The sequence below is a fragment of the Bidens hawaiensis genome, unplaced genomic scaffold (assembly GCF_021521415.1).
Source record: "Bidens hawaiensis isolate Kalapana, Puna unplaced genomic scaffold, B.hawaiensis_p1.1 tig00063219_1, whole genome shotgun sequence".
In the NCBI taxonomy this organism is placed as follows: Eukaryota; Viridiplantae; Streptophyta; class Magnoliopsida; order Asterales; family Asteraceae; genus Bidens; species Bidens hawaiensis.
This window is the reverse complement of record NW_027501302.1, coordinates 9,713-20,996: the sequence shown is the minus strand read 5'-3', so window position 1 is coordinate 20,996 and position 11,284 is coordinate 9,713. Positions and strand designations below refer to the sequence as shown.

Genomic DNA, 11,284 nt, shown 5'->3' with positions numbered 1-11,284 from the left:
CCAATACTCATTTTCTTGTATATTTTATATTGAAGATTGGAAAGTCATGGTGATACATGAATCGTCAATCTCCAATACCCGTTTACTAGCTATTTTAAATTGAGAACTCGGAAAGTCACGGTGATACGTGAATTGTCGATTCTTGATTCGAATTTGTTACCTTTATTAAAGTCTGCATTTAGGATCATTTATTTTACTTTAACTTTTGATAGTATCTAACTCTGCGAAACCAAGCTTTATAAAGTTAAACTTTGCGATAAAAACCAAGATATTAACTAAAATTAAAACTTTTATAGAATGCCTCCGCTATCTCGCCGATTTCAGAGAAGAGAAGCCTCGCGCGTGCGTAGACAGCAACGTTCCCAGGAAATGGCCGCCGCAATAGCCCAAGCTTTGAGCCAAAACAATGCTAATACCTCCAGTTATAACATTAAGTCCTTTAATGCGGGTAACCCTCCGAAGTTCACAGGTCTTGAAGGAGCCACCGTGATGCTCCAATGGCTTGAGAAGATTGAAAACACTTTCCTCCATACCCAATGCCCCTCAGACAGACGAACCCTATATGCTTCCAGTGTCCTGGAATCCAGAGCGCTTACATGGTGGAATGGAGTAGCTCATGCGCGTGGCGCAGAGGCTGCTTCTAGCATGACATGGGAGGAATTCAAGGAAATTCTTACGCGAGAATTCTGCCCTCCCAACGAAGTTAAGCGCCTGGAGGAGGAATTTTGGAATCTTAAGCAATACAGCGATGAAGCGCGCGAGTACGCGACGCGCTTCCACGAGCTAAGCTTACTGGTCCCTCACCTTGTTACCCCTTCCCGCCGAGCAATCGAGAAATTCCTTGGGGGTCTCCCCATGGAAATTCAAGATTCTGTATGGGCCAGAAACCCAGTAACCCTCTCTGACGCCATCGAATTGGCCGCTGTGCTCAGCGACAACCATGTCAGAACAGGAACCTTGTTCCTGCGGGGAACTGAGAAGACCAAACCCACCAAGACTGTCCCTGAACCAACAGAAACCAAACCAGAACCCTCAAACCATAACCAGAAACGTAGGCGCAGACAAGCCTATGCGCTTACCAACCCGCCCATTGTCCAGCAACCAATTTATCAACCAGTTTACGCGCCTAACCCACTGTCAACCTACCCAGCACCTCCTGTAGTCCACAACTATGCCTTAACCAATCCAGCACTTACTGCCCCGCCAACTAAGAAGCCTTACACAGGAAACCAACCCTTTTGCCCAACCTGTAGACTTCATCACCCACCTCAAGTCCCGTGTCGACAATGTAACCGATGTGGCCGCGTAGGTCACTCCGTTGAGTACTGTAGAACCCCTCCCTCCAATCCGATTGCGCCAACACCACCAGCCTACCCGCAGAACCCACAGCCAACTTACCAAAACCCACGACCCAGATCGTGCTTTAACTGCGGTGATCCAAGTCATTTCCGGAACGCGTGCCCAAGGCTACAAGTTCAGATTACACAAGCGAATCCGGTGAACCAGATTTCAAACCAAGTGACGCGTGGACGAGCTTTTAACATAACCGCGCACCAAGCGCAAGCGAATAACGACGTAGTTAATGGTACATTTTTGCTTAACGGATTTTATGCATCTATGCTTTTTGATACTGGCGCCGATCGAAGTTTTATCTCTCGCGCCTTTGAGCAGAAGCTTGCGCGACCGCGCGATGACTTAAAAGAAGATTTTTCAGTTGAATTGGCTAATGGCGAAACTGTTTTAATAAACTCGGTAATTAAAGATTGCACGCTTAACCTTAACGAAAACGATTTTCTAATCGACCTCATCCCCATGCCTCTTGGAAGCTTTGATGTTATTATTGGTATGGACTGGCTCTCGAAGAATCGCGCCGAAGTTATTTGCGCCAAGAAGTTGATTCGCATACCTCGGGAAAATGGTGATCTTCATATCTACGGCGAAAAACCCTCCAGTGGTCTTAAACTTATGTCTTGCGCCGAAGCCCAAAGACTCATGCGGAAGAAGTGTATTGCATTTCTAGCCCATGTGGTTAAACCCGATGAAGGAAAGAAGCTTCGCGATATCCCTGTTGTGCGTGATTTTCCTGAAGTTTTTCCTGATGATCTTCCTGGTATCCCTCCCGCTCGTGAAGTCGAGTTCCGTATTGATCTTGTCCCTGGTGCTTCCCCCGTGGCTAAATCTCCTTATCGTCTTGCACCCGCTGAGATGCAAGAATTGGCCAGCCAACTTCAAGAGTTGACTGCTAAAGGATTCATTCGCCCTAGCTCTTCGCCCTGGGGTGCTCCGGTGTTGTTCGTTAAAAAGAAAGATGGATCGTTTCGCATGTGTATTGATTACCGCGAGTTGAACAAACTCACCATTAAGAACCGGTATCCCTTACCGCGTATTGACGACCTCTTTGATCAACTCCAAGGTGCCTCCTGTTTCTCGAAGATTGATCTCCGCTCTGGTTATCACCAGTTGCGTATCCGCGATGAAGATGTTCCGAAGACTGCTTTTCGAACTCGTTATGGCCATTTTGAATTCTTGGTCATGTCCTTCGGTCTAACCAACGCACCCGCCGTTTTCATGGATCTTATGAATCGGGTGTGTAGGCCTTTCTTGGATAAATTCGTGATCGTGTTTATCGATGATGTTCTGGTGTATTCTAAGACCAAGGCCGAGCACGAGCAACATCTTCGGTTGGTATTGCAAAAGCTTAGAGCCGAGCAACTCTATGCTAAGCTTTCCAAGTGTGAATTTTGGTCTGATGAAGTACAGTTTCTTGGTCATGTTGTAAACAAGATGGGTATTCATGTCGACCCATCCAAGATTGAAGCAATCAAGAACTGGATTACGCCATCCTCTCCTTCCGAGATCCGTTCTTTTCTGGGCTTAGCTGGTTATTACCGGCGCTTCATTTCGAACTTCTCGAAGATCGCTTTGCCTTTAACAGCTCTGACGCACAAAGGTAAACCGTATATTTGGGGCTCGAAGCAAGAAGAAGCCTTTCTAACGCTCAAGCGTTTGTTGTGTGAAGCTCCTGTTCTTGCACTACCTGAGGGTAATGATGATTTTGTCGTGTATTGCGATGCATCCAACCAAGGTCTCGGTTGTGTTCTTATGCAACGAGGCAAGGTTATCGCTTACGCATCAAGGCAACTCAAGGTTCATGAAAGGAATTATACAACTCACGACCTCGAGCTTGGTGCAGTTGTTTTTGCCTTGAAGATCTGGAGACACTACCTTTATGGTACTAAGTGTATCCTCTACACTGACCATAAAAGCCTTCAGCATATCTTTGATCAAAAGGAACTTAACATGAGGCAACGCCGATGGAACGAACTCATCAGCGATTACGATTGTGAGATCCGGTATCATCCTGGTAAGGCTAATGTGGTAGCCGATGCGCTCAGCCGAAAACCCTGCCAACTTAACTGTATCTTGCCGCGCACCCAGCTTCACTTCGCGCCGATTCAAAGCAACCTTGAATCGCGTATTCGTGACGCGCAGCGCGCGTCCATCAGTAATGGTAACCTTCGCGCCGAGTTAGCGTGTGGCGCGGAAGCACTCTTTGTCCCTAATCTGAGTGGAATTCTCTGCTATCTCAATCGCATCTGGATCCCTTGTGATGAGAATCTTCGCGCTGATATCCTGAGTGAAGCGCACAAATCTCGGTATTCTATTCATCCTGGCACTGATAAGATGTACAAGGATTTGCGCATTACTTATTGGTGGCCCGGTATGAAAAAGGATATTGCTGTGTTCGTAGCTAAATGTCTGACTTGTTCTAAAGTGAAAGCTGAACACCAACGCCCATCTGGTTTGCTCGAACAACCAGAAATTCCTACGTGGAAATGGGAAGGTATAGCAATGGACTTTATTACCAAGTTACCTTTGACAGCAAGCAAACATGATAGCATTTGGGTAATAGTGGATCGATTGACTAAGTCTGCTCACTTTCTGCCCATTCGTGAAAACTACCGTGTTGAGCAACTCGCGCAGCTTTATGTCAAGGAAATCGTCTGCCGCCATGGTACTCCTTTGAGCATCATATCCGATCGCGATGGCCGTTTTATATCTCGCTTTTGGAAATCTCTCCAATCTGCGCTAGGAACTCGCTTGGACATGAGTACGGCATATCATCCTCAGACTGACGGTCAGTCTGAGCGAACTATTCAAACTCTTGAGGATATGCTCCGATCTTGTGTTCTTGATTTTGGAGGTAATTGGGATTCACACCTGCCTTTGATCGAGTTTTCTTATAACAACAGCTATCATTCCAGTATCGGTATGGCCCCATTTGAAGCACTTTACGGTCGTAAATGCCGCTCCCCGATTTGTTGGAGCGAAGTGGGTGAAACTCAAATCACAGGACCCGAACTTGTTCAAGAGACAACCGATAAAATCGCCAAGATCCGTGATCATTTGCTGACTGCCAGAAGCCGACAGAAGAGTTACGCAGATCGTAGGCGAAAGCCTCTCGAATTTCAAGTTGGTGATCTTGTTCTCCTCAAAGTGTCGCCTTGGAAAGGTGTTGTCCGCTTTGGGAAGAAGGGTAAGCTTGCTCCTCGTTATGTTGGTCCATTCAAGATCCTCGCGCGTGTGGGAAAAGTTGCCTACAGACTTGACCTGCCGCTCGCGCTCGGTAATGTGCATCCAACGTTCCATGTTTCCAATCTCAAGAAGTGTTTAGCTGACGAGAACCTTCACATTGCACTTGATGAAGTTCAAGTTGATGAATCCATGCATTTCATTGAGAAGCCTGTTGAGATTATGGATCGCGAGGTTAAGCAAACCAAGCGCAGTCGTATCCCTATCGTGAAAGTTCGCTGGGAGTCCAAGCGCGGAGCCGAGTTTACATGGGAAAGGGAAGATCAAATGAAGATCAAGTACCCGCACCTGTTCTCTGCGCAACCTACTTCGAGATAAATTTCGGGACGAAATTTCTTAAAGTAGGGGAGACTGTGACATCTGCCCCGATCCGACCCGACCCAGGTACCCGTTTCTCTGACCCGATCTCTCTTTTATTATTTAATATTTATACTTGTAATTTATTTTTAATAATAATATATATTTCCTGCCCGCCTCTTTCTCCCTCTCTCTTTCCGCCTTCTCTTCCCTCTTGTCCTTTGGTTCTTTCCGCCTAAGGATGTCTGCAGCTCCACGCGCCAGACTCCTTACATGGAAGCCTGCGTGAAGACATCTTGTTCCTGCGATGCGTGAAGAGAACTCTTCTCGCAGCGCGCTAAGAATGCATGTTCTTCCCGCAATGCGCTAAGAATGTATGTTCTTCCCGCGATGCGCTTAGAATTCTTGTTCTTCATGCAGCACGCTAAGGATGTGATTCTTCCCGCAGTGCGCTAAGGATTGTTGTGCCAGCCTTCGCGCTCGCGCACTCAGCCTTCCCGCGCTTAACCCTTGTATCTTCTGTTTAAATCTAGCCGTTTGCTTTTGTGTTGTCTTATCTTTTGAGCTGTTGACCTAATCTGCTTTATGTCTGAAAAGTTACTTTCGGCGCAGCATGCGCACCAACCCCATTGGTTGACAGATAAAGTGACTGACATTATCTTTTGAGATCTGCTTTTTCCATGCTTGACCAGTAACTTTATCTGTCCTCTCCCATGCCTTTTTCTGAATCCTGTCAGCCTTTTCCTCTTTTTCCCTGCTACCATATCTTTTGATATCTTTTGCTTTTGGATTCTTATGCTTTTTGATATCTTTTGCTTTTTAAGATCTTTTTCCCTTTTCTAGGGATTATGTCTCCTAGGGTTTTTCTATAAATAATAATAATATTTCATAACACATCACACACAAAACACTTAATCTCTCCTGTTCTCTTGCTCCTTGCTCTCTCTGCCGTCTTCCTCTCTGCCTCCGTCTTCCTCCTTGTTCTTCCTGCTTTTCCGGTAATATATATTATATATAATAGTTTACTTATTAATTATGCTAACTTATAATCAAGACTTAAAACCAATCATTAAAACAATAATCTTGTTTATAGGTTAACTTGTGCTTGTTTAAAGTTGGTTCTTGCTTTATCTATCATCGCATCTTTATCAAGTGAGTAATCTCGTACCTAATCCCTTTTTGCTTTTAAATATTTTGGGATGTTCATGTGTTCATACAAAACTTGAGTCTTAAACTTGTTTATGAACTTTAGTCGCGCAGTATCCCATGTGTTGAGGACGTTTACTTGGCTGTTTATTTGTATGTGTGTATCATTAACCGCTTTGTTCGGCCTATTCCGCAGTTCCGTTGGTACCATTAGTTGAACACGGGAGACCTATCGTTTACGGTTTTCTTTGTTTACACTTGCACAGATGTTTTCTCGTTTTTATGCTCAATTGGGAGCATGGATTGAACTATGATCTATGAACTATCTTAGGCTTGATCACAATCTGATTACACCCTTGTTAAACTCTAGACATACACGTGTTGCGCGCAGATTTACTGTGATTATCTATGATTATCTATTAAACTTGATTTCTCACCAACACGCAAGTGTTTGACGTTTATTTTAACACATGTTCAGGTTTGCAGTAGCTGTTTTGGAGCTTGTGGACACGTAGGACGTTTTTACTTTTGGACCTAGAATTAAAATGTATCAAGACAAGTTAATGTTGTTTGAATGTTATAATTTAAAATATATTGATTTATGTTTGATTTATGTTCTTTATTTTCCCCGCCGCGCGTGCGCGATAAAATGTGTATTAATAAATATTGACACCAATAGTGTCGCGAGTAATGAAGCAATATGTGGCGCCCCGATGTATAATCCGCCTTTGGTCGGGGTGTTACAGTAATATCCGATGAAAATAACTTTTGCGCCGCGGGGATCAAGCTTGTCATCAGACTCACTTGTGATATAAGCATCACATCCCCATACTCTAAGATAAGATAATTTGGGTTTCTTTCCCTTATGCCATATCTCATATGGAGTCTTGTCTATCTTCTTAGTTGGAGCTAGATTGACAATGCGGGCGGCGATCATAAGGGCGTAACCCCAAAAGGAGTGAGGCAAGTTAGTTCTACACATCATCGATCGAACCATGTTTAATAAAGTTCGATTTCTCCTCTCGCTCACGTCATTAAGTTGGGGTGTGCCAGGTGGAGTGAGCTGTGAAACAATTCCATGCTCTTTTAGATGAGTGATGAACTCTGTGCTGAGATACTCTCCACCTCGATCTGATCGAAGTATCTTAATGGTTTTGTCAAGTTGTTTTTCCACTTCGCTTTGAAACTCTTTGAACTTTTCAAAAGTTTCGTGCTTGTGTTTCATAAGATACACATAAGCGTATCAACTATAATCGTCGATAAAAGAAACGAAGTATCTTTCATGGTTTCTAGTCATGGTTCTGAAAGGTCCACATACATCAGTATGTATGAGTCCTAACAGATCACTTGCTCGTTCACTTTTATTAGTGAAGGAGTCTTTGGCGAGTTTGCCAGCTAAGCAAGACTCACAATTCTTAAAAGAGTCTGATCCTGTGGATTCAAGAATCCCTTCGGATTGGAGTCTTTTAACTCTTGCCTTGCTTATGTGGCCAAGTCGACAATGCCATAGATAAGTATCATTGAAACTAGCCTTGATACGTTTTGAAAGATGATATACGTTGTTGTCAGGTTGAACATCAATCTCATAAATACCATTTCGAGGTTTAGCCTCAAAATAAAAGATATCATTTAAGTAAGCAGAAATAGTCATGCCATTAAGAACGTACTTAAATCCTTGTTCAAATAACAATGAAACTGAAATGATGTTTCTGGTCAAGCCAGGAGCATACAAACAATTATTTAAAGGAAAAACTAGGCCAGATGGACAAGTAAAATGAAATACTCCAGTTGCCAGAACTGGTACTTTCTTCCCATCTCCAACGATGAGTTCCATGCGGCCTTTATTCAGTTTCCTCCACTTCTCAGGCTCCTGCAAGACATTAACGATGTGGTAACCACATCCGGTATCAAATACCCATGTGTTGCTAGAGACAGTGAAAAGTTCAATAACGTATATGGAAATACCTCCAGAAGAGCCTTCACCATTGGCTCTCTTCTTTCTGATCTCAGCAAGGTGCTCGGGGCAGTTTCTCATCCAGTGCCCCCATTTGGTTGCATTTGAAGCACTTGCGCTCCTCAAAGGGCGGCGGCTTTTTCTTTGCAACCACCTTGTTAGTGTTGGTGGCAACATGGGCAGCAACAGTAACTTTCTTCTTGCCTTTTCCCTTAAAACCCCGATTCTTTGGTTTTGGCTTTTTGACACCAGCAGATCGAATCATCAGAACCTGATTGGTCCTAGAAGGAATGTTCATCTCAGCCGTCTTGAGCATGTTATGAAGCTCCGACACTGTCTTCACCCAACCATTCATGTTGAAATTCATTACGAACTGGTCGTATAAGTTGGGGAGAGAGTTGAGAATGAAATCCGATGCCATCTCATCGGGCATGGGATAATCAAGTTTCTTGAGCTGATCGATGTGCCCCTTCATCTTTAGAACATGAGCACTGACGGGAGACCCCTCTGCCATCTTGCAACTGATGAGTTGTTTCATGGTGTCGAAACGTTCTTGACGGGCTTGTTTCTGGAACATGCCCTTGAGTTGCTCAAGCATCTCATAGGCACCAAAGTCTTCCAAGCCTTTAGCAAGCTTAGAAGTCATGGTGGCTAGCATAATACAGGAGACCTCAGCCGAGTCATCCTTATGCTTGTCAAGAACTTTTCGTGCAGCGGCTGTGTTGTTTTCAGGCTCGGTTGGAACAGGTCCATCGAGAACATACAGGCGCTTTGCCATGGTGAGAACAAGTCTTAAGTTGCGGTGCCATTCGATGAAGTTGGTACCATTCAGTTTATCCTTCTCAAGGATAGTCTTAAGGGCGTAGGGGGAAATTTCGTTTGACGACATCTGATTAATTAAGCAAAAGTAAATTTTGATTAGTATTTTCGACGTTATAGTCCTATTATTAATGACCCAATAACATTAATTAATTAGGAGTATGAGAATCTGGCTTCCAGTTATAAAGGCAGCTGTAGCACACAACATTAATAAGTGGTTAGGCAGACTGACAACGATTGCCAATTGTGAATAGAGCACAACTCTCGGTTATGAGGCCTATAAAGACAACGATTGTCTGTATAGATACGTTTAGCCTCATCTTTGCCTATTTTAAGTTTCCAGACAGCTTTAGCACGTAACATGAGAGTAAAATAATAGTTGTCCTAGTACCGTGACGTGTGAAAGGGCCGGATGTGTCAACGAAGCGCTTTCACCTTGATGGGATATGCTAGAAAACAAGTGCGGTGCTGTAGCTCCAAACACTCGAAATTTCGCAGTATGCCTCAAGTGTGACTTGTAGTAGGATTGGCATAAACTATTGGTTTTAAATTGGGATTAATTTTAAAATTTACCAAATAGAGTAAAAGTCAAATTTTACTGTATTTATTATCGGGACGAATAGATGAACCCTTTCATCTCTCAGGACACTCAGTTTTAGATAACCTATTAAAAACTAAGTTTGTCGCGATATGAATAACCAATTTTAAGTTAAAATAATTTATTAGTTTTGGAAATCAAAACGATTTTAATTTGCAAACAAAATCGGTTAAAAATGTTTATTTTCCAATTTATTTGGTATTAGGTCGGTGATATTATAATCCTATTATAAACAATTCAAGCAACCACAAATAGCAAATAACAATAATATGTAAATCCTTACGGCCAAAAGGTGATCGGTCTCGCTAGAGCCAATTAGGGAGACCGATCGGGTCAAGGGGTTCACAACACAAACAACCACAAGGATGGACTTCTCCGTGCATCCCGTCATCTTGTCCGAACTCCCACTAACTCCAAGATGTCCATGAGCTCGTCCTCGGTTATCTTCGCGTCTTCTTAATTACAAATTTATAAACTAACAATAATATGTCCTATTACAAATTTGAACCATCTTTATGGCCAAAAAGAAAACCGAAAATTAAAAAATAACCTTTTTACAACTTTTGAACCAACCGTATGGCCAAAACAAGCTCAAACACCAAACACAACCAATCAATCACATAGGTCGGGGCCGGATTTACATATTCACAATAAACAAATTTTGGGTCGTTTTGACTTGGTCAAATAAAATAAACAAAACTTTGACCAATCCAAAATCACCCGAAAATAATTCTAGATCTATAAACTTTAAACGATTTAAAGTTTAAGATGTAGATCCGGTTTTAAATGAACCGGGATCGACTCGTACGTTGTAACCGCGGCTCTGATACCACTGTTGGGTTTTAAACGGTGGTTCGGAACGAAAACGGACAAACCTTTTGGACCCGTTTTAGTTATTTATGTCGTTTCGATAATTATTAATCTATATTAATAATCAAGCTTATAAACGAAACAATAAAAGTTAATATATCGTTTACAATATTTATTAATCCATATTAATAATTAAGGATATGAACAAGTTATAAAAAACGCAGCGGAAAGTTAAACGATATAAAACGAACCATAACCGAAACCCAAAACCCGGATCCGATTACAACAATACGAGTACTAAAAAAAACGAGTAAATAAACAACCATAGATAAAGGTATTCGATATACCTTGGTTATACACAAACCGGGAAGACACCAAAGGTTAACGAGAGAGCTAGATGACACAATCAACAACCAAAGAGGGTCCGGCGGCGGCGGAGCTCCGGCAGTGCGTACGGCTCAAATCTGGAGGCTTTAAGCAACGAGGTACGCCAATGGTCAACAACAACAGCTAACACGGGCTTCCAATCACCAAATGGACCTCACCGGAAAAACGATGGTCGCCGGAGAAGACGAACCAGTCGCCGGAGAAGATGAACCAGTCGCCGGAAAACCGTATATAGGGTTTTAATCACGCCGGGACTAACAGGGAGTTGCGGTGGTGATTGGAGAATGATATTAGAGGTGGTGTATGTATGTTTGGTGGCCGGAATTGCTTCGCCGGAAAAACGGTCACCGGAATTGCGGCGCCAGAATAGTGTTAGCAGCTAGGGTTTCTTGTTTTTTTTGAGTTCCTTTCATAAATAGATAAATAGTATGTATTTATAGGTAATTATCTTAGGGTTTAATAATTAACCATCTTGGGCTTGAGCCCAATCAAACAAGTCCAGTCCATATGATTATTTTATGTGTCGGGCCTAATTAACCTTTAAGTAGGCTTTTATCTCGTTACTCCCGGTGTAACTCTATCCGGGTCACGTTCGGGTCGGTCACGTTGACTTGACCCGAAACGTCCATTAAATCCAACAAAATAAACTTTCGATATTGTTACAATCAACATATGTGAAG

General features: G+C 42.9%; 1 long non-coding RNA gene across 1 annotated transcript; it reads right to left on the bottom strand.

Annotated features, from left to right (window-relative positions):
• Positions 1-7,728: 7,728 nt before the first annotated feature.
• Positions 7,729-8,556, bottom strand: LOC143603855 (uncharacterized). The gene is made up of 2 exons (XR_013148152.1): positions 8,002-8,556; positions 7,729-7,906 (listed from the first exon to the last, which is right to left on the bottom strand). It is a non-coding gene; the product is annotated as an uncharacterized LOC143603855 (long non-coding RNA).
• Between the last annotated feature and the right edge of the window lie 2,728 nt (positions 8,557-11,284).